The 25,776-nt window shown below is 44.1% G+C and overlaps 1 protein-coding gene and 1 non-coding gene across 5 annotated transcripts in view; one reads left to right on the top strand and one right to left on the bottom strand.

Moving 5' to 3' along the window:
* The window catches only part of Schip1 (schwannomin interacting protein 1), a 609,573-nt gene that overhangs the window by 510,516 nt on the left and 73,281 nt on the right, over positions 1-25,776 (top strand). The window lies entirely within an intron of this gene.
* Positions 19,518-19,705, bottom strand: LOC115030817 (U2 spliceosomal RNA). The gene has a single exon (XR_003836382.1). It is a non-coding gene; the product is annotated as a U2 spliceosomal RNA (small nuclear RNA).

Genomic DNA, 25,776 nt, shown 5'->3' with positions numbered 1-25,776 from the left:
GGTGACTGGAATTAACCAAGTCTCAGGGCCTGGGACTTTGTATTGGCTTACATGTTGGTTTGTTCATCAGAATAAAGATGTAGTGTGTGGTTGGATGGACATGGTCTATCATGACTGCAGCACTGATTTGAAATTTAAGTAAGAATGTAGATTCTGGTTATAATCACACAGAAACTTTTTATAGCCATAGGTAAACTAGTTACTCCGTTTCAATGTATCTCTCAGCTACCTTCTTGGTGCACTAATTAGTTTAGCTATTTACAAAGAGAATACAAGGGGCTGGCAAGATGGTTTCGTAGGTAAGCGCTGTGCAGGCATGAGGACTTGAGCTCAAATTCCCAGCGCTTATTTAGAAAGACGGGTATGTGTTTCTGTAACCCCAGCCTGTCGGGTGGGGGTGGTGGTGGTCAGAGACAGGCAGATCCCAGAAGCTCACCAGCCAGCTCGCCAGCCTAGCTGAAACAGTGAGCTTTTGGTTCTGTGAGAGACCTACCTCATAAGGCTAAGAGCAATAGAGAAAGGCATGTCCTCCTTTGGCTAGTGCACACATACATGCAACTTTACAAAAATGAATACTACATAAATTTACCTTTGCTATAAAGGGCTACAACCTATCTTAGCTCTGTCAGTATGGAGCGGGGTTCATCAGCCATTCCTATGTATCATGGCACTGGAGTGGCTTTACCATGTTCCGGCCCAAAGTGTAATGCACCCCACCATAGGTTCAGATTCATTTGGGCCCCAGTATTTGTATGTATGTATGTGGTATGAACTATCTGTCAGAACCTGCTTATCTCTATGCCTGTATCTGTCCATTGATGCTTCTCAGATGGTTCTAACAAGCACTCAGGGTCAAAAATGCTGGCATAACATATAAACAAAGAATGAAGCCGTGTGCTTGGCTTTTTGCCCATAGTTTGTGTGTGTTGGCCGTTTGGTTGTTTATTGCAGAATGTCAGATGAGTTCTTCTCTTAATCACTGCTGCAACAAATTGCCACAAACAATTCTTTCTGCGCATATTTATCATCTCACCGTTCTGAAGTCAGAAGTCTGAAATGGTCTTCCGGGGTGAAAGGCAATCCTTCTGCAAGATCTAGAGGTTCTCTGGCCTTTCCTGGCTTTTAGAAGGTGTCTACATACCTTGGAGCATCGCCCTGCCTTGTTCTTACATCAGCTTCAGCTACAACATTCCTCTTTAACACTCCTACAGCCAGCAGTGTCTTACAGAGACACTTGTGATTGTGTTAGGACCATCCAGCTTATCCTAGATAATCTTAGCTCTAGATTTAATTTACCCATACTTATGAAGTCTCCTTCACTGTGCAAGAAATCATAAAGACCTAATCATGGGGTCTGGGGATTTAGGCTTAGACATGTGGGGAGGGCAGAACTCTGCAGGAAAACATCCCCCTACCCATCTGAGGAGCGCATCCTCTGAGTCAGGCTTACGTCCTTGCTTCCTATCCCGATAGCATCGGAAGGCTCTAAAAGAGGAACATTCTGTAAACACTGGAAGAGATGACACCATGTTCAGAATTTTAATTCCATTGATTTTTTTTTTAAATGCTAGCAGTTTTTACATCTTCAGAAGCCTTAGGAATTTGTTCTAGAAATAGATGATGTAACACCAGAATGAATCTTCATGAGCTCTGGTGCATTTCTGGTTCCTCTCGGATGGGGTTGCTTTGCCATTACCAAACCAATGGTTCTCAACAAGAAGTGGGTGTGGCTTATTATTGAACTTACTTTTGCCACAGTCATCCACCAGGCACTGACTGTACGGTAGCCTCCTAGACATAAAAATAACGAAAGCTTCCAAGAGCAGGGGTGGAGGAGTGGCTGCTGTCGGTCAGCCTATCTGTAGTTCATTGGAGCTGACTTTCTTTGTAAGCCTGTTTTTGCTTCCTTAGGATTTGTTTTTGTTGTTATTATCCCTTGTTTTTCATATTTGCATATGAAAACCCCAAAAGAGGACCTTTGTGGCACAAAAATGATTAAAAGCTTCTATGAGAGGCCAACAGAGAGGATTTCAATAAAATGGTAGTATACAGCAAAAGAGTGACCTGGAGATCCAGGAAGCTGTCCAGGAGGGGAGAGGCCTCAACAGCAGCTTCCAACTCCAGCTACTTATAGGAATTGTGGGAAGAAGGACGTATTACCCTTTTAAAAATCCTAGTTCCTGGGGGCCCACCCTTAGCAATTAAATATAATCTAATTAAAAGAGGGCTCTGTCACAAAAGAAATGATGTTGAGTTTGGTTTTATAGGAGAGAGACTATGACAAGACCTAAGGGAACTCAGTAAAGAGCTGAGAGCTTTCTCTCTGCTTACACGGGTCCTGGAATCCTTCTGCCCACCCTGGTCCTGCCTCAGTTCTTCTTCCAGTCTATATGCTGAACACTCTCTCTGACCTTTGAGGAGGACGGGACCAAGCTCAGATCCTACAATTCCGCTAGCTGCTGCTCCTAACTGAGGAGATAATTCTTCAGGAGTTGTGGCTCATGTGGGCATAAGCTGGGCTTCTAATCCTATCTTCTCTACTTCTTAAGCATGTGGTCTTTGGAAAGTTACTTAATCTCTGCCTTGGTCTCCTCACTAGTGACAGGGGTATGGGGAAGAAGGAGTACCAGGCAGAGGGAGTAGCATCTGTTAAATTATGAGTGAGGATGTGCAAGTTATATTAGGAGCCCAGTAGCCGTGGAGAAGGATGTACTGAGGATGCCCATGGTAAGGGGAGGAGAGTCTGTCTTGGCAAGGGTTTGCTGTGTTTGGTATGTAGATTCTGAGCCTTTTCTTAGGCATAATGGATCTGAGATCTGGAAATCTGAACTTTATTTTTTTTAATTAAGAAAAAGGTACATGCCCCCAGTGTAGGGGAATTGAGGGTGAGGAGGCGGGAGTGGATGGGTGGGTGGAGGAACACCCTTATAGAAGAAGCAGGGGGAGAGGGTATGGGATAGGGGGTTTCCAGGGAGGGGAACTGGGAAATGGGATAACATTTGAAGTGTAAATAAAATAAAACCCAATAAAAATTATTAAAAAAAATAAAAAGGACAAAAAAACCCCAACCAAACAAGAAACTTTAAAAAAAGAAAAATATTCTAAAATTATGTGTGTGTGTGTGTGTGTGTGTGTGTGAGAGAGAGAGAGAGAGAGAGAGAGAGAGAGAGAGAGAACAAGTGGCTGTCATGGGCCGTACCCACAGAGGCTAGAAGAGGCAGAAGAGGGCATTTGGACCACCTGGAGCGGAAGTTATGGGATGTTGTAAGCCTCCTGGCTTAAGTGTTGGGAACTGACCTCTGTTTCTCTGGAAGACCAGCAACTGTTCTACCCCTGAGCCATCTCTTCAGCCCTGAGATCTGCATTTTTAAAAGAAGCAAACTTGAATGTAGGAAGGATGAACTGTAATATAACTCCAACAAGGATTCAGGCAAAATCTAGATCATCTAGAATCTTGTCCTTCTAAGGCGATTGGATTGGGCAGACTCCGTGCGTGTCAGATTAGAGTTTTCAGAAATATCACCCAACAAGTGTGGGGGTTGGGTGAAAGGGACTTGTAGAGGAGTGAGTCTATTCCAACAGAGGAGACCACAAGCCTCAGTGCAGACTCCTCAGCCCGGAGTGGCAGGAGCAGTAGAAGACAGGAAGGCAGAAACAAAATCCACATAAAACAGGTGGTCTGTGTATGAAAGTTACCTTGAGGAACACTGAGGAGCCAGACAGAAGTCTGGGTTTGGGGGAGTAATGAACACAGAAGTTGGAATTTGTACTCTAATTCCTTCTAGGGGAGACCTACTGGGGATGCGTGCTTAGAAACCACGCTTCCCAGATCCCGCAGGAGAGCATGATGTAGACACAACGCAAGTGGGCAAGGACACCTGCAGATAAAGGGAGCAAGCAAGGCTCTCCCTATGCTACATTTGTTAGGTGATAATAGAGATGATAGAGAAAATGGGGTGCACAGTTTTGATTTGGGGCTCAGGTCGCAGTAGAGAAGCCTCGTGCTAAAGCAGAGTTCAATGTTCCCAATTCTTTGGTGACAAGTTCTGCATTTTCTGAGGAGAATCAAAATAGTTAAGTACTCTTAAGAGAGCACCAGGGCGGACAATCATGGATGGGAGATTAAAATTAAAGCCCTGCATTCTGAATGCCAGTGAGGGGAATGACTAGAAGTTTCTGGACAAACCACGCTGTGTCTTTCTCCAGATGACATCATGGCACTAGAACAAGGGCTCGAAGGGCTTAGCTACTGAATTGGTCTGTGTTTCCATGACTAACGGACTTTGACTATTGTCTTTGGACCCTTGTTGCCAAAGAGATTCATGTCTACTGCTTCAACCTCAAGCCCTTCAGAATTGTTCCAAACAATTCTTCTGTTGTATGACTCTAGTCCTGGGAAGTTGTCCACTACTGTCTACTCCCAGTTAGGGGACAGATGATAGGCCAAAGTCCAACTTGATGAACCAGTGGGTTTTATTGGGGTTACTTGCAGGAATATGATTAAGGGTTATTTACCAGAAGTAGAAATGACATGGAGATGGCTGCATCACCAAAGCCCACCCCAGCATGAGTGACAGCTCACAAAGCTAGGAACCCGGAGCATACTGCAGCCTGCAGGCAGCTCAACAGACTGGAGAGTGTCCATCCGTTCCAGATACATGAGTTGGTCTGAGCCTCTTCCAAGCAGCTCAGCGTGGTGTGGTAGAAGTCTCTCAGCAGCCTTTCTGATGAACTGCTTACTTCCTAGACTTAAGCTTCCCTGCAGGATGGAATATTTCACCTCTCCTTGAACAATGGCTCTCAACCTTCCTAATGCTCTGACCCTTCAACATAGTGCTGTGTGTTGTGATGATGATCCCCAATCATAAAATTACTTCATTGCTACTTCATAATTGGAATGTTGCTACTGTTGTGAATCATAATGTAAATATCTGATATTTATGATATCTGATAAGGTGTCGCTGCCTACAGATTGATCACTACTCCCTCAGAACACTCTGGGTCTTAACACACTTTAGAATATCCTGTTGTTTCAAGTACTCTTTAATATCAAGTGCCTTTACAAGCCCCCTTCCAAGATGCAAGGTTTAAACTGATACACAACCTCCTTTCAGCTGGTGCAAGGCTCTGGCACCACTCACTGCTGTAGCCTCATATTGACAGTTAGGTGATTCATTACATGAACATGTCCCCTTTTTTTGTATGTTAATAAGAGTATTCCACAAGACACTGTAAAACGTGATTTTATTAGAAGTCTGGGTTTCAAATGTGGGACTTTTTTTTTTTCAAGAGAAAGTTTCTCTGTGTAATAGCTTTGTCTATCCTGATACTCTCTCTATAGACCAGGCTGGCCTTGAAATCACAGAGATCTACGTCTGCCTCTCCCTCTCCCTCTCCCTCCTGAGTGCTAGCATTAAAGACACGCGCCAGCACACTCAGTTAGATGTGGGATTTCTACAGTCGTTTATATTTCCCTAAATCTTGTCCTTAGGTCCTTCTAACAAGGCATTTTTTTTCTTCCTTTCCAGTTTTACTTTGAAAGGATCAAGTAGAATGTCAACGCTGTAGCGTTTCTTACTGAAAACAGCATGTTGATAAGATGCAGATTTTTATTGAAATGTTGTCAGACTTTGCTAAATTTTAAATTGATTCTTTTGGGAAAATACAATCTAATGATTTGTTTGGATTACTATTCATTTGTGTTATACAAACTAGAAAGTTGGGGAAAAATAGGCTAGGAACCAGACAAACTGTGTGTGTGTGTGTGTGTGTAAGTGTTTGTATGGGGTACATGTGGAGCCCAAGACTAATGGCAAGTTCTTCAGTTGCCTTCCATGTTATTTTTTGAGAAAAGATCTCTTGCTCAATGTGGAAGTTCACTTCCTGGCCAGAAAATCCCAGAAAACTCTTGCCTGTCTCTCCAGTGCTGGGATTACAGATGTACACTCCGTGCTTACCTTTTCATGTGGGTACTGGAGACCCAAACTCAGGTTCTTATGTTTTCAAGACACGCCCTCTACTGACAAGCTCTCTCAGATTTCCCCAGTCCCCTCTAATCCTTTTAGCTGTTCCACCTTGAAATAAAAATTAACTCTCTTTGCTCTGATTCCTACATCTGTGGAGTGTGGATATCAATAGCAGGCTTGATCTGCCTTTGTACCTGGGCCATAAGTAACATTAGCTGGTTTATCTTTGTAATTATTGTCACCTATTCCTTATCTCCCATGCTGGGGATCCTTGCATGCCAATCAAGTATTACTGCTGAGCTGTACCTTAGCCCTAGTTTCCATTTACAATTGACAAACATGGATGATGCTTGCAGACCCTCACCATCGTTTCTGTACCTACTTGGCTGTTCACAAGTTGAATGTGTGATTTTTTTTTCTTAATTAGAACAGAGCATGTACTAAAACAGAGGATTTAAACCCTTGGTTTTAATGATAGTTGTTAAGCTGGAATTTTCCATCTGATGATTTGAGATTGTGGCCTCATGTTTACCTGCAAATGACCACCGTTAAGCAACCTCTAGAGAGACTGGGCAGGGCAATAATTTGACCTACATTCCTTCTCTTGCTTTGTTCACATTGAGCCCTCTCCCTCCCCCATCCCCCGCCCCCCCCTGCAATTCTTTCTCCTCAGGCATTCCTTCCTCCTGAGGTAAAGGGGCCCTGCACTGTGGAGGGCAGTCTTGCTCAGGTATGTGGCCTAGTTACCTAGGGTAAAGAGACCTGAAGCACTGCTAAGTGAAAGTCAAATTCTTAGCCCTTCACAAATGGCTTAGCCTTTCAAAGCTTACTCTCATCCGTGAAGTCACAGAGTGGAGCATTGCACATTCATGGGATTGAAATTGGCACAAAATCAAATATGTTTATCTAGTAAGAGTTGCCAAGCTGCTTCCTGGAGGCAAAAGCCTGGCAGGGATGACCAAGGTCAGAGGAACAGCAGGACAGAGTTAACAGGGCGCCGGACAGACAGCCCAGCAGGGGTTGGAAAGAACTTTGCAAGGGTAATGGGAGGGATTAAGAGGCAACAACTGTGGAGGACATCACTGAAACCCAGTGGCTGAATTAGGAGTTTGCCACACAGCTGGCTGGAAGATGGGAAGGAGAGCGAGTCACAGAGACAGTGATCTGTAATTCTGGCTTGGGTGGGAGGGGCTGATTGGGGCCAGGTTCCTCTCAACCTTGTTGGGAATTTTGGACTTTATCCTAAGAAAAGTGAAGTCTTGCTGAGGCATCTTCAGTGAAGTAAAACAGTAGATTTGGAATCTAGAGCAATAACTCAGGGCAGAGGTGTTTGGATGGGGAAGCTGCTGTAAAGCAAAGCCTGGGTCTAGAATGTCTGAGCTGAAGCCCTGCAAGTGAGCTGGAAGGGGCGAGGGCCCTGGAAGGTTTCCAGGAAGGCGGGGGCTGCTTTCCTTTGCTCACGTTATACCCCCACCCCCATGTGAATGAAACATTAGTCATGTGTCAGTGCTCCCATGTACAAAGCATTGTCCCCTCCTGCAGTCACCATATAAGGTGACTACATGATGGAAAATAAATGAACACACACTATACTGCTGTGACCATGCTGATACCCACCTCCCACAATCTCACCCTTAAATAAGAAGTCTAGTGTAGGCAAGCCAGTGTGCCTCAGGTTCAGCCCCAGTGGTTATGTGCCTATTTGATAAAGTCATCCTGAGTCCCAGGATGTCTTTGATCTGTTCTGAACCCCTCATGGGTCCTCTTTTTCCCACCAACAGATCCAAGAAAGGGACCGATTCAAAGCTGCTCGAAGCAGGATATGCTGTGTCCTGCACAGCTTCAAGGATTGACCTACTGGGGCTGCAAGGGATACACAGAGAAGCTGGGATTGGATGGACTGAGCTCTCGGATGGAGAAGCAACATCCCAGAAAGCTCAGTTTGTTTATTATATACAGCGAGATACGGAGGTGGGGTTGTTACATACAGATAAACAAGGAATTAGATTAATTATGTACAGCTGGACAAGGAGGCAGGTTTAGCTAATCTCAGTAGGAGGGGTCTCTGTAGGGAAGCAGTCTTCGAACAATCTGAGCAGATATAAAAAAAAAACTCAGGAAGAAAGCTATGGTGGACATTTTTTTTTTTTTTTTGCACATTCTGTTAACATTCACACTCTGCTCAGAGGAAGACTTGGCCTTCCCTCTGAGCCTCTCCCAAGGAAGGCTTTACCACCCATAGGGCTGAGGCATTAGTCCTTGAAGTGGCCCAAGAGGCCATGCTCATGGAAACAATACACATTTACTCAAACTTCAGTCGGAGCTTCCTCTGCTCCCCACAAAGGTCACAGCTGCCAGTGGCCTGTGAGAACAGAATGCCATAATCAGTTCCTGCCACACAGGTGGCATCTGATAGCAGATCACAGTGGGTCTAAGGAGCACAGACTTCAGTAGCAGTTGCTGATCTGCAGCTATCTATCAGGGAGTTTCTACATGTGATCTCTGTTGAGTGCTGGGCTATGAGGGTCCAGGTGACAGAGGAGGAACCGGGCAGGCCATGATCCTTCTTCTGTTTCTGTGAGCCCTTGACTTGCACTTGTAGCCTCTCTGTGATCGTTCTGCTCCCATCTCTTCAGCACAGATTCACACCCCTTCAATACAGAGCAAGCAGATTTTTGAAAAGTGAATCCCTGTACGTGGAGTATAGGGGAATTTTAATCCAGCAACATGGCTACTATGACAAGGGACCACATTCAAAGACCTTTTAGGTCTGTGTAATCTGGCAGAAATGACTGACTTTCAACCCCTCTGGCTGGAATACAGACACACCCTTAGTGCACACCTTTATTCCCAAACAATGAAGGTAAAATTAGTTTGTAAACGGAAGCAGCCATGTTTGAAAGTGACATCAAATTGAGGGGCAGACAAAGTGATGAATCAGAGAAAGATTTGGCAGAATGAGTCAGAGAGAAGATATGCCCAACTCCCATGAGAACAGCACAGGAAAGAGAAGTTATTTAACCACCGCATGGGGAGAGTTAGAAGTGCAATTCAGTTGAGTTCAGTGTAGTTCAGTTGAATACAGTTGAGTTCCTTTGTGAGTTCCATTTAGTTTATTCGGTCAGCAGAGGCAGTTGAAGCCAGAGAATAAGAAGGAGCCAGGAGATTAGAACAAATTGCCAGAATTAGTTTGAGAACAAGCAGAGCAATTCAGTGAGAAGCTGAGAGAAGCCATATTGAATCAGTCAGTTCTGTGTGTGTGTGTGGGGGGGGGGGGTTGAGCCAGAACAGCTGAGTTGAACCAGCTAGTCAGAGTTCAGAAGGAAGCCTCTGAGATGGCAAGTACAGCAGGCAAATAAAAGTTACTTTTACAATGGAGGGTAAGGGCACTGTTCACACCCAGTGCTCTGCTGTGCTGAAAATGCAAAGTGAGTGATTTTTTTACCTGAAAAATAAATTCCCATTTTAGAATCCAGGTGGTTAGGTTTTTTTCCTTTCCATTTCCAAATCCTAGAGCTTATAGCCTCCATTTGTATGTAAGAAAAATGAACGAAGGTTCTCCTAATTGTTCTTTTTTATAGGAGAATTATGTATAAAAGTGAGTATGTATATACACACACAAGAATTTTCAGCTGGGGATGATAGCAGTTACTCTAAGTAAGATATTATAAATGTTTCTCTAAGGGGCAAAAGTTCAGAGTTTCAGCAACTTGCACACATTTCTAGAACATAAACAATTATTTATAAGTAAGAGAGCAAAAGCATACATATGTGTGTATCTGTATATGTATATATACACACAGCATATCAGTTGTATTTTTATTATCTAAATTATGTGTATGTATTTCTGTCTGTATATGGATGTGTATGTGACACCAGCTGCCTGTGGGGGTCAGGAGAGGGTCCTGGATACCCTGGAGCTGCTGATTCAGGTGGCTGTGAGCTACCTGAGATGGATGCTGAGCTCTGGCTCTGGGAAGAGCGAGAAGTGCTCTCGTCCATGGAACCATCACTCCAGAACCACAGTTTTCTTAAGAATCAACTGAGGATCAAAGGAGAGATATTCAAAGCAAGAAGGAATGGAGTCCAGTATGTTCTCCATATACATTTTGTCATCTTTTCTATAGTAAGCAACTTCATAAAGACCTTATCAACATATTGCCTTAAGTCTTTAAAGAAAACAGATCCATCCACTATAGTTTAAATCTCTTGGGTGAGGGTTGGGGGGGTCTTTTCTCCTAAAAGAAGCTAGCTATCCAATCAGTATTGATTCCATATTTATGTATATCTCATCATCACTATGTAGTCCTGGCTGGCTTGGAACTCACTATGTAGACCAGGCTTGCCTCAAACTCACAGATATCCACCAGCTTCTGCCTCCTGAGTGCTGGGATTAAAGGCAAGCACCACCACCTTCCATGTCTCACTTGAAATTTTCTTTTATAAACAGTGTCTATGCATTTCCTCATTTTTATTCCCACCCCCCCCCAAACATCTCTAGAGGACAGAAAAAAATAACAACAAAAAAACAAACCCAAGATTTTAATTTAACAATGAAAATAAAGGACTTGGCACTGTGCCTAATATCAGATAATCACACAACATGTTAACAAATTTTATGGCTACAATTAATCATTTTATTGCTGTTGTCACAATTCTGATTGAAGAAACCCAATCTTCAGTAATTAGGGATACTATGATTATAAAACTCATGCATAAAAATGCAGTGCTACAAATTTACAAGTAGTCTCTCACTTGTACCAATTAAAACCCAAAAGAACAAACAAATAAATATTGTTTCTCGGCTTAGTGTTTCTATTGCTGTCATGTAACACCAGGACCAAAAGGAACTTGGGGGAGAAAGGATTTATTTCAAATGACATGTGCTGATCACAGAATTCCATGAAGGGAAGGCGGGGCAGGAACCTGGAGGCAGGAGGTGATGCAGAGATCATGGAAGTGCAGCTTACTAATGCTTGCTCCTCATGGCTTGCTCAGCCTGCTTTCTTACTTGAGTCAGGACCACCAGCCCAGGGGTGGCAACACCCACGTGAGCTGGGACTCCTCCCACCCCACACCAGTTATTAGTTATGAATGTGTATCACCGATTTGCCCACAGGTCAGTCTGGAAGGAGCATTTTCTCAGTTGCAGTTTCCTTAAAGGACTCTACCTTGTATCAGATTGACATAAAACTTACCAGTGCATTACTAAAACACCCTTTAAGGACCGTGAGAGCTGCATATATTAGCTCATTTAATCAATTAATATTCTTTTGCAAATATAATGTGAGCTTTTATTTTATAGTTGAAGAGGCTGGAAATAAAGAGTCTAAATCACTTAACTGTAATAGAAACTTAAGAAAGTAGCCCTGTTACAGCTGGAGAACATTTTCTTAGTTCCAGGAAAACTGCCAGGTACAGGAGGCAAAAGCAGTGGTCTTGAATCGATGAGTTTTCACTTTAAAAAGGAGGTTTCATGCCCAGCTTTTTTCTTTTTTAAGTCCCAATTCCTCTCCACATCCAAGAGGCAACCTTTCTAATATAATGTATGTAGGTGGAATTCACTCTGTAAGCTATGAGTGGGATTTTAGCGGTTTGATGACTGACGTCCTCGATCCCCATTTATAAGTGACTCAACATCTTAAAAGCAGCTGATGTGTCCCTGATGCCTCAGATGAGTGTGGAAACAGAAACAGTGGACAAACAGTAGGCTTGGCAGTCTCAGATTGTTACTGCGAGAGACTGATATTCCAAATGACAAAGCTTCACAGGGGTAGGATTTTATTATTACACAAGGAACATGGAAAAAGTATGAGGTCTGCTACCTAAGACAGCTTCAAGAGGGCTGAAGTCTCTCTGCCTTAGTATTAGCTGTGGATTTCAAGATGTCTTCCCGCCCATCCTCAATTTCCTGGTTTCTGCTTATGCTCCAAGATGGCTGCTTAAGCACCTGTCATCATGTAATACAATGAAAAGGGGGCACTTTACAAACGTGGAAAACTGATAATTTTGCTAGAGAGAGGAAAGGGTTAGCCGGATAGCATGGAGAGATTACTTCCATTACTGCACTTGTTCCAGGATACCCTGTTTTCTGCTACCTTGAACAGGAATCCTGAAACTTTTTTCGGACCCAAACTTCTCCTCTGGCCACCTGATTTTGAGTGAATGATTGAAGTCCTTAGAAACCTGTATTTTTATAAAAAGGAAAGCAGGGAGTGGTGATAAATTCCTTGCTTGGCACACACTTGAAGTTTATCCCCAGAACCCATGTGAACGTGCCAGGCCAGGGAGCACTGGTCTTACCATCCCAGCTCTGGGGAGACAGGCAGAAAAATCCTGGACTTACTGGTCAGCCAGTCTAACCTGATTGTTGAGTTGAAGGCCAACAAGAGAACTTGCCTCAAAGGAAGTGGATTGCGCTCTTGAGGATGGTACCTGGGGTTGTCTTTCAGCCTCCACACCTGCATCATCACACACAGATGTAAGCTGCAGCAAAGGAAAAGCAAAGAGGGGCCATGACTTTAAGTGTTTAGTAGCTCCTTTGAGAGTGCCTAAAGTCTCCCCTAGGGAGTGGATCATCCCTGAATCACATGCATTAACCCTGTAATTACTCTCAGAATCTTCGGGCTTATCTAAGATTCCCAATCAGAGATAACAGACCCTGTGTGAGGCTAATGTGTTTGCAAGGTCTTGCAACCTGCTTTCATCAGGGTATACCTGGGGAATCTTGTCACAGGTGGGAATAAATACAGACAGTGAGAATGCATGGAGATCTGGCTGCTTCTCTGGTTTTGTAGGTCACAGCATGCTTTTCTCCTAAGGAATATTGAGATTAGGGTCCTGGCAACTATTTGAATGCTAAGATCACTACCTGTGTTACACATACACCTGAGAGTCACCTGAAGGACAGGTTTCATCCATCACTGTTTACAGATGGAGATAAAGTCACCCAATTCCAAGAGCATTGCCACAATTTGAACAGAGGTGATGGGCTCTCTGGCATCCATACCCCTTTATAGATGGAACTCTACCTCTTCAAGAGAATAGGACATCACACGACATTTGCTGGTCTTTAGAATGGAATAAACTAAGGAAAGTTGAGAGGTGGAGTCAGTTTTGCCTGTTCCCTGGAGTCATATGTCATCCTTTGGTATCCTCTGGGAACTATCCCAAGACTCCCCATGGTTACCAAGATGCACAGGTGCTCATTTCCCAAGTAGTGTACATGTGCAGCCCCATTACCTACAGCTCCCCAAATGATGAGCCCTTGGTCGATTGCATAGAATAACAAATACGGAACAAACATGATGCAAGTTTTTACACTGAGCTCTTTAGAGAATAATCACAAGGATAAGATCTGTACATGTTTACTACAGACATGTATGTGCTATATAGCACGTGAGTGGAGGTCAGAGGACAGTTTGCAGGAATGAAGGTGATCCTGGGGATTTTTAGGTTTTAGGTCATCAGGATTGGCAGTAAGCACCTTGAGTCCCCAGGAACCTTCTTAGAAGCCCTAAATGTCGTCGTCGTCATTGTTGTTGTTGTTTTAAAAAAGATGTATTTAATGTGTGAGTGCTTTGCTTTCATTGTATTTGTGCACCATGTTCACGCATGGGCACTGAGAGCCGTACCCTGTCCTCTGGAATAGCAGCCAATGCTCTTGGCCACCAAACCTACCCTCGATCCTTCTTAGAAATGGTTTTTTATCTGCAGTTGATCCACAGATGCCATCTTCAGTGCTGTGGAGAGCTGGTTGTGTTAGTGATCGATCCCTTCGGTCCCTTACTGATTCTCTGCTGAGTTCCAAAGCAAACCGTCTTTGCACATGAAGGAAATGCCCAGGCCTTTGAGCTCTGAGGGCCTGACACTGCTTCGGGCTGATAAGCAATGGGCATCAGAAGACAACTGGAGTGCAGGCCTGTCCTCCACCCACGAGGCTTTCCAGGTGCAGTGGCAGGAGCTCCCTGTTCTTGTAAAACAAGAGGATATAGTTTTGATCAACACATTAAAAAACAAAACAAAACAAGTCTACTGATGAGCACATGGGAAGGAAGAAGAACCAGCAATGATATGTTCTGCACAGCAACTGGGAAGGAGGGAAGCCGTGAGTATATAACGCCCTCCTCCCCAGTCATGAGCTCTGGGTCCATGGCCTTTAAGTCATCCTGCAGAGTTTTGGTGTCCTCCCAGTACAGGTTGGTCTGGCATGAAACTTAAGACTTTTGAACATACAACTCAGTTGCTTTCCCACTTGAAACGCTTTGTCCCCTCCGTGTGTTATGTAAGATGCCACTAAATGCAAATATAAAAAAAAAATCCATATTCAACCTGGCTTCACAGAGAAGAGATTTGGCTTTTAAACAGCTAGAACGTTCTTTAGAAAAGGCTTCTGTGAATATGGCTGAAGCTCAAGGGAAGAATGCCGTTCTACAAAGCTCTGGGTTCTATTTCCAGCATGGGATGAACACACACACACACACACACACACACGCACACACACACACACACACACACGATTTGGAATCTGTTTTCTTCTTTTACTTAATAGAATTTTTCTTGGAACTTGATCATTTTTATTAAAGCCCCTGCTGTGTTTCTTGCAGTCAGCTTCATTTTATAGCTATCCCACATCGCTACACCTGGTTGTTGCTAGAGTATGGACCATATGACTCCAGAGTAGTAAGTTTCTTATCTCAATTGGAAGAAAGGACGGGTAGGGGGCTTCCAGGAACTCTGTCAGAAGAATCAGTTATCCTTAGCAAATTTCTTTGCCCCTCCCCAATCAATCTTCTAGTTAATTTCAATTATTTAAGTTTGTATGTGTGTATACAAATGTGTGAATGCAGGTGCCTGGCCTGTGGGGTCCAGAAGCTGTTAGATCCCCTCCCCCAATCTTTATGGGTGCTTGTGAGTACTGAGAACTGAATACTCCCCCTTACAAGACCAGTGCTGGTCTTTAGTCGCCTGCTGAGCCACCTCTTCAGTCCCCACCTTACCCTCATTCCCACCTCCATCCCATTTTACCGCTTGGCTCTCACTGCCCAAATAAGGTCATATTTCTTTGAACTGGCAGCCTGGGCTATGCTGTGGGAGGTATTATGTAAATTAGCTTGGGCTGCGGCACAAACTCCAGCACCAGATCATCGTCTCAGAGCACCCAAGCTTTGCAGGAGGACGTCAGGCACCCAAATGAAAGTTAAAGTTACTGCTAAGAGGAGAGCCTGTATATGGAAGGGGCTACAATGGTGATTAGACTCGGGCTGCTGTGGGCATCACTCCAGCAACGCCCTGAGCACCGGGCCCCGCCCTAGGTGCCAGGGCTCCTGGTTTCACTCACAACTTTTGGGAATCTGCTGACCCCTAGTGTCTTCAATAAAGCATTGGCTGTAAAATCTAAAGACTCACTTCCCACCTCCTCCCTCACAGAAGCAGCCCCAGAGCTATGCTATTCACGGAAGAGGGTGGTTGTGAGCCAAATAAACCATGAGTTTAATGAGAAGCCTTCTGAGCCCCTTTAAGACACAGCACCCGGGGGATGATGAGATGGTTCAGGACGTAAAACCACCGACTGCTCTTCCAAAGGTCCTGAGTTCAAATCCCAGCAACCACGTGGTGGCTCACAACCATCCGTAAGGAGATCTGACGCCCTCTTCTTGAGTGTCTGAATACAGCTACAACGTACTTACATATAATAAATGAATTAATTAAAAAAAATAACACAGCACACAGACTCCCATGTAGTGGCTTCCTACCTGTGAATCTAACACATAACAGGTTAAGGCAGGGTTTCTGTGAGTTTGAGGCCAGCCTGAACTACTGGTGAGTTTTAGGGCCAGCCTTGGGTATAAAGTGAGATTTCCCCATCTCAAAAACAAAAGGCTAAGCAAACATGCTGGGGCTTTCCTGACCATTATTCTAATAACTTTATGCAAACCTGGTCCAAATCTGGTCATCTCTGTTAATCATGTCCAAGTGGGTCTCTTCCCAGGATGCAGGATATCTTTTTGGAGGTAGAGCGTAGGTATGTGATGAAGACCTACACTCTTAGTGAATAGTGCCTGGGTAGATGAAGACCACCACTATTATTCCAGCATTGAAGAGGCAGATGCAGGAGGAGCTCAAGTAGGAAGCCTGGCTGGGCTGCATTAGCAAGTTCCCCACCAGCCTGACTGTGGGGAAACAGTTTAAAATAAAATAAAATAAGTAACTAAATAAATAAAGGTAGATTGATAGATAGGCAGGCAGACACATAAAAAAGTCACTGTGATAAAGTGAGCAGTCAATTGTGTTTGTAAACTGTATGGTATACAAAGTATTCCAGTATCCCAGAAGATACACCTGAGTTCTATTTCATGCTGTGGGCTGGCTACAGTGTGGCAAACAGTGCTCACTGTGCTGGGTTTTTATTACACTGTATCAGCTTGCACTGCCATTGGGAGCCAGACCTGAGCCACTGGTGAAGATGTGTTACCCCCAGCCTTCCTCTGGCCTGTGTGCTTAGAGACACAAGACTTCCCCTGCTTTCCTGGATTTGGGTTTTAGGGGGCAGGGGGAAGACAGAGACAAGAAGATGACACCCAAGTAAAAAAAAATAGAGAATCTGTCTTTGATTTGTTTTGCTTGTAGCCAATTTCTAAGGCATGTGTGAAATGAGGCAGCTCTCCAGCTAGGAGGAATTCTGCACAAAGCAAGGGTTAGAAATGAACAGCTATGATCTTTGGAGGGCACTGAAGGACAGATAGAATCTCTCAATCTGGGAACTGAGGAATGTTCTGGAAAACAGGCAGGTGTTTGCCAGCTGGTTGTTTTTAGCAAGCAGAGCCGCTGTTGCTGCTAACCAAGTGTCACACTGCTCACTGCCCAGCGGCCCATGCAACCACTGCTGGGATAACCTCATCCAGCCCTTGCTGCCTCTTCCCACAGTGGAGGAGAGCGCCCACAGATGAGCTGCAGCCTCAGTGGCTAAGTGAGGCCCTGGGAGGAAGCTAAGCCATGGCTGTGTGCAGTGACTGGAACAGCCGAGCAGACATCAGCATAGCTTGTGCCCGTCACTAGATTAGACACACCAAATGAGTTTGCCACTATGAAGCCTTTGATGTAGATGGTAGACATTAGGTATTTGTTCTGTCTTTCCATGGACAACCTTGGAGTTCACCTCTGTGACACATAGATTTCTTGCAGACATGGGGGCTGGGACTGTATTCAGTCAATGCTAAGTGGGAGCTGTAAAAAGCCAAGACACTTGCAGAGCATTTAAAAGTTGTGGACTGTGTGTGTGTGTGCGCGCGCGCGCGCGCGCGTGTGTGTGTGTGTGTGTGTGTGTGTGTAGGGAGGGAGGGAGGGAGGGAGAGAGGGAGAGAGGGAGAGAGGGGGAAGAGAGAGAGAGAGAGCACACTGCACAGGTAGAGGGTCAGGCTTTGGCGTTCAGCTTTCTACTAGTGTATCTTGGGGATCGAACTCAGGTCGCCACTCTTGGCAGCAAGCCCCTTTACCTGCTGAGCTGTCTTACCAGCCCTGACTATATCTCATTATAGGCTCATATTTGTATTCACCTCCCCCTGCCCCGATGCCATTTCTCCCTGTCCCCTCCGTCTGCCTTTTATGGATGATCTGAGTTTTCGTCTGACGATCTGCATTTGTTCTCTGCCCCAGTACGTGGAGAGGTCAGCATGCTTTTCTAAGTGTTGTCTATGGTTCTGTGGAAGAACCAATCACCAGGAAGATTACAACAATGTGAGGGGTTTTTTAAAAAGGATTTTTAGAATATTGTTCTTTGTATGCTTCTGTCTTTATTGTTGTTTTCCTGGTTTGTTGCTGTCGGTTTTTTGGGGTTTTATTTGTTTGCTTGTTTGCCTGGGGGGGAGGCTTTTTGTTTTGTTTTGTTTTGTTTTGTTTTTTGTAGATTGGGTTTTTTTTTTTCCTCCCCCTCCTCCAAATTAGTGTGTGTTTGTATCTGTGTTGAGTGGATGATCTCTAATTAGGAGTTCCCTGGAGAAGCGTAATCAGCCTGGGAAATGTGGGGAACAGTGGCAGGAAAGCTGTTTGATTTTGGCAAGAAAAGCAGCGAGTCCTCACCCTTCCTGGCTGTGCGTGGCAGCTGTGCCTCTCTGTGTGGGGGTCCCAAGGAATGCGGGCCAAGCCCCAGGGCCAGGCTTGACACGGTGTCTGTGAAGGCCTCCCCTCACCCAGGAGGCAACTGTCAGCCTCCCTTTGTAAAGATGAAGAAACTGAGGCCAAGCTACACTGACCTTTGCCCAAGGCATAGCTACTTCAGGATTCTACCAAGTTTCAAAACGCAGCCATTTCTAACTTGAGCATCCTGTTTTTCCACTGTACCAACTGTCCCAGCCTTCAGGTTTTTTGTCTTGGAGCTAAAAATATGAAGAACAGTGAACATTTGTTCAATGAACAGACAGCTTCTTTAGAACCCTTCTGTTTCCGCAGAGGATTTGTTTAGTTTTCGTTTTAATTAGCAGCCGTGAACAATAAGCATGCCCTGGGTCGTCACTTCATGACCAGACACCACTATCCAGTGTGAACAGTGCTGGCTGGGTTTGTGTTTAGACTGACATCAAGTACCCCCAGAGCTCGTGTCTCTAGCTGCATATGTAGCAGACGATGGCCTAGTCAGCCATCACTGGGAAGAGAGGCCCCTTGGACTTGCAAACTTTATATGCCTCAGTACAGGGGAACACCAGGGCCATGAAGTGGGAGTGGGTGGGTAGGGGAGTTGGGGGGGGGGGGGTGGGGAAGGTATGGGGAACTTTTGGGACAGCATTTGAAACGTAAATGAAGAAAATAACTAATAAAAAATATATATGAAAAAAAAAAGAATTGTTTTTCTACCCTGAGACTGTGAGCTGCTCATCCATTCTTTCTTGCTAATGGAACCTTAGGTGACTGGGAGCAACAATATAGCCTGTATTTCCTACAGTCATTCTGGGGCTAGAGCAGTGGTTCTCTACCTTCCCAGTGCTGTGACCCTTTAATATAGTTCCTTCATAACTGTAATTCTGCTACTGTAATGAACTGTAATATAAATATCTGATATGCAGGATATCTGATTATTACCCCCAAAGAGATCAAGATCCAAGGGTTGATTATCTCTGGGCAGAACCCTGCTTTTGCAGAGGACTCAAGTTTGATTTATAGCACCCACATTGGGTGACTCACAACTGAATCTAACTCCAGGTTCAGGGGGTCTGATGCCCTCTTCTGGCTTCTTTGAGTACACACACACACACACACACACACACACACACAGAGTAAAATCACAAGGTGTGATGGCATACACCTTAAATAAAATTCCAGGACTTAGGAGACAGAGACAGGCACATCTGAGTTTGAGGCCAGCTTGGTCTACATAGTGTGTTCCAGGCCAGCTCAGGCTACATAGTGAGATCCTGTCTCAAATAAACAAATAAAATCCTTTATGGTCATGTGACATAATTTGGCCAGTGGTTGTTGTTTCTCTGAGATAGATACCTATTGACATGGCTGGCTTAGCTGGCCAGTATCTTTGTTTGTTTGTTTGTTTTAATTCTACTAAGGGGGTATAATATTTTTCAAGGTACTATAATTCCAGAATTATGTGTGGCGTGTGGGTCAAGCAAGCTCCTGTTCTCCCTTCCTGCTCCAAAAATCCTCTTAAACGATTGTCCTCAGATAGAGAATGCCTCAGGTATCTGGTAAAACAGATACTTTAGCTGATCTCATTCAGAAGTCCAAGAAGCAGTGGCCGATGTCTTCTTCATGTCTAGTTTCTTCTCTTTTGTAGCTAGGAAAGGAGTCGGTGTGAAGGTGGGAGCACAGACAAAAGGTAGCCGAGGCTCAGATAGAGAACCTGTCCCTTGCGAGACTCATCCTATCACCTTGGATGCCGGCCCTCACTATGTGAGCAAAATAAGCTCTCTAATTTTTAACAGTTTTCTGAGATCTAATTACATGCCACACCACTGGCCTGCTTTAGGGGCACAAGTCAGTGATTTCAGTAAATGTATAGGGCTACCCAGATACCCTAGAACCCAAACTTAAGACATTTCTTTCACCCTTAGGGAATACTTCTGTGTGCATGTCCTCCCAGAGTGTCACTGTCCTGTCAATTTCCTACTGATATATTTGAAGCCTATTTTTAATTTTGCTGAAATCTTATTTCCGCCTCAAAATTCTCTCGAGTCGATCATGCTTTTTGATGTTGGTTAACAATTCTTTGTCTAACCCAAGCTTGTAAATCTCCTGTGTGTGTTTTCTTCTTCATTTTTAAAAGCCCACCTTATGTTCTGATTCATTTTTAGTTCATTTTAGAATACTTTGGCAATTTCTTAAAGTAAATTTAACAAATTTGTCACATGGTCTCCAGTTCCTCTCCTGAAAGTTTATCCTTTAAGTCCCGTTTTTCTTGGTTTGGTTTGGTTTGGTTCTTGCCTTCAGCTATCCAGTTGGCCCACAACTCTGTCAGAACAACTGTCAGTTCTGTCCTATTATCTTGGTACATTTGCCGAAAACCAGTGCACTCTGATTGCAAAGCTTTGCTTGCGGACTCTCAGTTCTACTGCATTGATTTATATGCCTTCCCCATGCTGAACCACGCTATCTTAAGTAAGGCGGCCTAATGCTAAATTTTAAAATGAGAAGTGTAGGTTTCTTTCTCTCTGCCTTTCAGGTTTTTTTTTTTTTTTGATCTTTCATGCTTTCATTTGTATTTTAGAATCAGTTCATCAATTTCTGCCCAAAACACTTGGAATTTTTAAGACCTTTGTTGGGTTCACAGATCTATTTGATAAGAATTTATCTCTTAGTAATATTGAATTTTCTACCTTACTTCTTCATAAATAGTTACCAATTTCTATAACTATATTATACAGTACAACATATTCTAGTATAATATATATCCTCTCTATATAATATTTTATATATTTATATAAGTTATACAATATATACTAATAAAATAATAGTATATAATATATACTGCTAATAAAATAATAAATCGTATAATATACACTAATAATATAAATATCTGTAAGTATTTAGAAATATCTGTTTGTCGCATATCAGCCCAGTATTTCCCCGCTTGAATGGGTATGCATTTATTATCTAACATTGTGAAACGCTAGTTTTAGCTTTTTCCTTTTCAACAGCGTTTTGAGTTTCGTTGCTGTGATAAACACCACAGCAAAAGCAACCTAGGAGGAAAGCATTTCCGTCATCCTGCAGTGAGCAGTCGGTTTGTTATGAAGGGAAGTCAGGACAAGGGACCTGGAGGCAGGAACAGAGCAGAGGCCGTGGAGAACCACTGCAGAGTGGCTTGCTCTCTCTCCAAGGCTTCCTTAGCTTGCCCAGGAGTAGCACCACAGTGGGACAGGACCTCCCACATCAATCATTCATTAATCAAGAAAAGAAGAAACTGCCCCACAGACCTGTCTGATGAAGGCATTTTCTCAGTTGAAATTCCCTCTTCCCAGATGACCCTAGCTAGTGTGTGTTGAGTTGACCAAAAAAAAAAAAAAAAAAAAAAAAAAAAAAAAAAAAAAGCAAAACAAAACAAAACATCTCCAGGTTCTCATAGCAAGCTTGGAGCTTAAATAAAATAACATGTGTTTTAATTATTCCCTGCCATAAATGGTGAAAGGAGATTCATGAAACTAAGTGTGACATATGCAATATCCATAAATGGCAGTTTAGTTTCCAAACCCCTTGCTCTTGCCTCTGGATATGTGTTATCTTCGTTGGGGTTACTATTGCTTTGATGAAACCCCAGGACCAAGAAGAATTCAAGGTGGGGGAGGTATGCAATCTCTGAGGGAAACCAAGGCTGAAACTTAAACCAAACAGGAGCCTAGAGGCAGGAGCTCATGCAGAGACCATGGAGGGGTTCTTACTGGTTTACTCTTCTCAGGGGTGGCGCCACCAGGAATGGGCTGGTCCCTCCCCTCTCAGTCACTGATAAAGAACATGCCCTGTAGACCTGAGTTCAGCCTGATCTTATGGAGGGATCTTCTCAGGTGAGGGTGCGTCATCCCTAATCATTATAGCTTGTGTCGTGTTGATGTTAAACTGCCCAGCACACATGCTGATTATAAATCATTTCCATAAATGCTGCTGGGATGTGAGGGTAAAACCTCTGGAAGTGTTGATGTCTCAATAGAGAGATAAATCTAAGTCCCATAGTGTACACAGAAGCTAGGGCCAGTATAAGAGAGCCCCCAAACCCAGCCCCTAAGTTCTATGGACTGAGTAATGAAGCCATGATTCTCTGCTCACCCCTTTTACAAGTGTTGTCTGTCAGCTGCCAGGAATGTTGGTAGCGGACAGTTCTCAGCTGAGACCCTTTGGGGTTAAACAGAGCTGTTTTGTCTTAAATAATGCCTCTTTCTCCAGATAAGGCCCTATCTAGTGATTGATTAATGCTGGGAAACAAAGGCCCTGCCTTTCCCCAGGGTTGGAACACCTTAGAAGGGCCAGCCCACCTCCAGGCCCCCAACTGCTTCAGTGAGATCCTTGTTTACAGGTGCACTGGAGGCAGGGTCTACCTTGGCTTACTGCTTCATTCTTCTCGGCTGTTGACCTGGAGCTCGCTCTTGAGCAGAGTTCTGCCTGAAGGTTCTGCTTCCCACACCTGAAGATCTTTAAGTACAAAGGGCTAGATTCCAGAATTCCTTTCACAGATATGGGGATTAATGTTTTATAGAGGCCAGAGAATAAGGGACCAAGAGTGGGGGGCTTTGAAGGACAGAGTAAGCTGTCAGCCTCAGCGGAGAGCACCTCCGAAAGCCTTAGCTGGCCTACATAGAGTATATAAGGCCAGGTGAAAACACTGGAGATAAGCCTGTTATGGCTTGAATGTAGATGTTCCTCACAGCTCTTGGGTTTTAAGACTTCTCAGTTGCTGGTGTTGTTTTGGAAGGTGGAATCCTGCTTTGCTTCTCTGTTGCTGTGAATAAGACAGTCTGACCAAAACCAACTCCGGGGAGAAAGGGTTTATTTCATTTTCTGCCTCCAGGTGGGTTACAAGTCCATCATTGAGGGCAAAAGGGACAGGAACTGAAGCAGAACCAGAGTTCTAATCACTGCTGGTCTTCTGGGTCAGGCTCCGCCACCTATTTTATACAATCCAGATCCAGGAGATGGCGATGCAAGTAATGGTCTGGCCCTTCCTATGTCAACAGTCACAGACACGACCACAGTCTAGTCTGATCTGGGTAGATCTTCAGTGGACCTTCCCTTTTCCCAAGGGACTCTAGGTCAGCAGCTCTCAGCCTGTGGGTCACGACCCCTTTGGCAAACCTCTCTCTCCAAAACTATTTACATTAGGATTCATAACAGTAGCAAAATCACAGTTATGAAGTAGCAATGAAAATAATTTTTTGGATGGGGGCGGGGGTCACCACAACATGAGGAACTGCATTGAAGGCCCATAGCATGCACAAGGTTGAGAATTGCCGCTGTGTCAAGGTGACAGTATCAACTAACCAATACAGTTGTGGAATCGTCTAGAAGGGGAGCCTGGCTGGAAGAAGGGATTGATGGGAGGTGGAGGTGGCCTCATGGGCCATATCCCACCCTGGTTCTGCCTGAGTTGTCTTCTGATATTAGCAAATCACTTCATACTCTCTCCCACTGGCTTTGAGGTCTCTGCTTTTACATCCCCAACCCTCATTCCCCATCCCATAATGAAATAAAATGTTTAAATCCAAATCGTAAGCCAGAACGAGCCCTATCTTTCGTAAGATGTTTCTTCTTAAGTATTTGGTCACCGTGTTATGAAAAGTAGCTAACACAGACCCTGACATCACTCCTGTAAAGGGGCTGTGGTGCTCCACCTTTAATATTCTTTCTGCCCACCCCCACCTGTGATTCCAAGGAAAGGCCCTGAATCTGGAAAGGGAAGAGTTGATTTTAGGTCTCTCTTGACAATTTTCCTGGCTACAACGTCTTAGAGCTTTTATTTCCCCTTAAAAAGAATAAATAAGGAAAAATTGACTGTTTTTGTTTGTTTTTAGTCTGTACTGATCTTTATTTCGGGTCTACATTGGTGTAAACGGACAGGAGGCTTCCTTGGACAAATGACTCTGGGGGACATCAGAGCCTAATAGATATTTTTACTTTAATTCAAGTCATATCATGTTGGTAAATCAGTCAGGTTTATTATTTTATAATTGATTTAAAAATTTTTCAGCCTGAGTCTAACTATATAGACTGTCTCTAATTCATAATATTCCTCCTGTCCACGGAGAGCTAGAACTGCAGATGTGCTCTGCCACACCCAGCTTTGACTTCCGCTTATAAAGATATAGCGGGGCTGCCTACTAACAGGATGTGCCACCCTTATTTCAGACTGTAGCTAGGTCGACAGCTACGCACTTTTAGCCTCTGGAGACATCTAGAGAATGAACACTTATGCAAACTGTCGGTACCCTGCCTGTGCTCAGAACTCTCTATGGCAGCGCTCTCCGGCTGTGACAGTAGCAGTGGCCTCAGGCAGCCATTGCAGAAGGAAGTTTCTTTCATCTTCCAGCATTGGGGATGACTTCCTCACCATGCCCCTATGGTCGTTATTTCTCATGAACAAGTCACCTTATAAATGATCTTAAATCACCCCCTTCCCCATTACAGGTACCACCGTCATCTACAAATTTCTCATTCCCACCACAACTCCTGCCTATCTCTTTGGTTCTTCACCCTTTAATCTACCCACCTGTCCACCCCATCCCTAACCCCATTAATCAAGCCCAAATTCTTTTGGATTTTTGTTTTTTTGTTTTTTGTTTTTTCAAGACAGGGTTTCTCTGTATAGTCTTGGCTGTCCTGGAACTTACTTTGTAGACCAGGCTGGCCTCGAACTCAGAAATCCGCCTGCCTCTGCCTCCCAAGTGCTGGAATTAAAGGCGTGCGCCACCACACCCGGCTCCCAAATTCTTAAATGGATACCAGAGATGCCCCATATTTTGGGCCCAACTTACCTGTGATCTAATTTTCCACCATTTCCTTCTGCTTTAACGTAACCATTCCCCTGAACCTGGTAACTTACACTACTCGAGGTTTTGGTGCTTTTGTGGCATCCTCTGCCTGATTTTCCCCCCTCCATCCTGTCTCTTTCCTGCTCAGTTAGCCCCACCCATCCCTGAAGTGCACCTCTGTGGACTACTCCTCCTCCAGAACACCTTCTGACCCCACCACTTGGGTCTTGATCAGATGTCCTAACCAGAAACTGGTGTCATGGATTCATGGGACCGGGGCTGAAGATCCAATACCCCTGGGTTCATATCTTCACCAGGAAGGGCTGGCTGAGCACCCAGGGATTCCACAGGACTGGTAGGCCACCAGGCAGCAGCAGAGTCTTTATAGGACCATGGGCAGCCTGGAGCAGAGTGTGGCTGATACAGTGTCAGAACTGTGGCAATGCCTTGGTGTTCCTGGTCTTGTGAACCTTTTGGGCCTCACTCTGAGCAGGTTGTGCCCAAGGCTGCTGTGACCCACATGAAGGCACAACCGAATTGCTTCCTCTTCCTTTCAGACAGCTGATGATTTTGTTCTTTACATTAGCAAAGTCATATATATATATATATATATATATATATATATATATGTATATATACACACACGTGTGTATATATATATATGTATACACACACACACACATATATACACACACACATATGAGGTTATCTGAAATGAAAAGGATAACTGTGTGGTCCTTATCCTATGACCTAGTTACCTGTTGCTTTAAAGTCATTTACTTCATCTTAACCTAACAAACTTTATCTCACAGGTTCTGACAGGCAGGAATCTCACCTAGAGCTCTCTGGAG

This window comes from Mus caroli, unplaced genomic scaffold (genome assembly GCF_978045245.1).
Source record: "Mus caroli unplaced genomic scaffold, Mus_caroli_1 scaffold_3, whole genome shotgun sequence".
Lineage (NCBI taxonomy): Eukaryota > Metazoa > Chordata > Mammalia > Rodentia > Muridae > Mus > Mus caroli.
Note: the sequence above shows the minus strand (reverse complement) of the source record. Positions and strands in the feature narration are given on the sequence as shown.